Source organism: Neovison vison, chromosome 3 (assembly GCF_020171115.1).
Source record: "Neovison vison isolate M4711 chromosome 3, ASM_NN_V1, whole genome shotgun sequence".
Classification (NCBI taxonomy): Eukaryota; Metazoa; Chordata; class Mammalia; order Carnivora; family Mustelidae; genus Neogale; species Neogale vison.
In genome coordinates this window covers 202,168,778-202,169,913 of record NC_058093.1, presented here as the reverse complement: position 1 = coordinate 202,169,913, position 1,136 = coordinate 202,168,778, and the positions used below count along the sequence as shown (strand labels likewise).

Sequence of the window (1,136 nt, the reverse complement as noted above, 5' to 3'; positions counted from 1 at the left end):
ACACTCTATACATGCTTCCTTTCTTAATTCACACACGTGCACAGGGCTCCCTCCTGGGTGCTGCTGGTGGTACCGAAACCCTACAGACAGCTGGACAACCTGTGCGCGCCCCTCCCAGAACTCACGCTCTGGTGGGCAGACGGACAGTAACATGCGACGAAGCACCAAGCGTGCTGATTGCTGGGACTCAGGATGATTCTGTTTCCGAACCCCACGCTGTTTCCGGGCAGTGGCCCCGTGCCCCACGCCCACCAGCATGGTGAGGGTTCCAGTTTCTCCACATCCCCACGACACTTGGCCTTTTTCGTTGTTCTAACGTTATCCCCGTGCATGTGACGTACTGTCCCATCGTGGTTTCAAGTTGTGTTTCACGGATGACTAAGGACGTCGAGCATCTTGTCATGCTTCTTGGCCATTTGTTTCCTGAATCGGTCACTTGGAAGTGATTACTTTAATTTTAGGTGAATTTCATCTCAATTTTTATTGTTTATTTTATTGTATTTTTTAAAAAAAATTTATTCTTTTAAAAGTAGGCTCCATGCCCAACGTGGGGTTCAAACTCACAACCCCGAGATCACGAGTCACGTGTTCTACCAACTGAACCAGCCAGGCACGCCCCCCTATCTTAATTTTTGAAAAATGTTTAAAAAGCAAAGATGTTGCATATTTTAATGGTAAATGTTTTGGAAAAAAAATATTGTTGAGGAGACCAGGGATATGAGGTGGGGAGGGTGTGGCTGGGAGGTTAAAATTTTGTAAAAGGTGGTCACGTTGCCTTCAGTGAGGGGAGGAAATGCGCTCAAAGTCTTGAAGGGCAGGCGAGTGCATGAAGTAGGTGTTTGGGAGAAGAGATTCCCAGGTGGCGAGGATAGCCAGTGCAAAGGCCCTGAGGCAGGGACCACCAGCTCACTTGGAGAGCAGTGGGAGGCCTGTGTGCCTGATGCCAGTGAGCAAGGGGAGAAGGAGTAGGGAGTGAGGAGTCAGATCACCAAGGGCCATGGAGGCCGAGGAAGGACTTTGGCTATTTTTTTGTATAATTGCAGTGAAAAAAACCATTGCAGCTTATAAATAGAAGAAGGACGTAAGCTGACTTCCATCTTACAGGATGCCTCTGGTGACTAAGCTGTGGAGGGAGA

At 48.4% G+C, this 1,136-nt stretch overlaps 1 non-coding gene across 1 annotated transcript; it reads right to left on the bottom strand.

Moving 5' to 3' along the window:
- Positions 1 to 539: 539 nt before the first annotated feature.
- TRNAT-CGU lies at positions 540 to 612 on the bottom strand. Its single transcript has one exon. It is a non-coding gene; the product is annotated as a tRNA-Thr (tRNA).
- Positions 613 to 1,136: the final 524 nt, after the last annotated feature.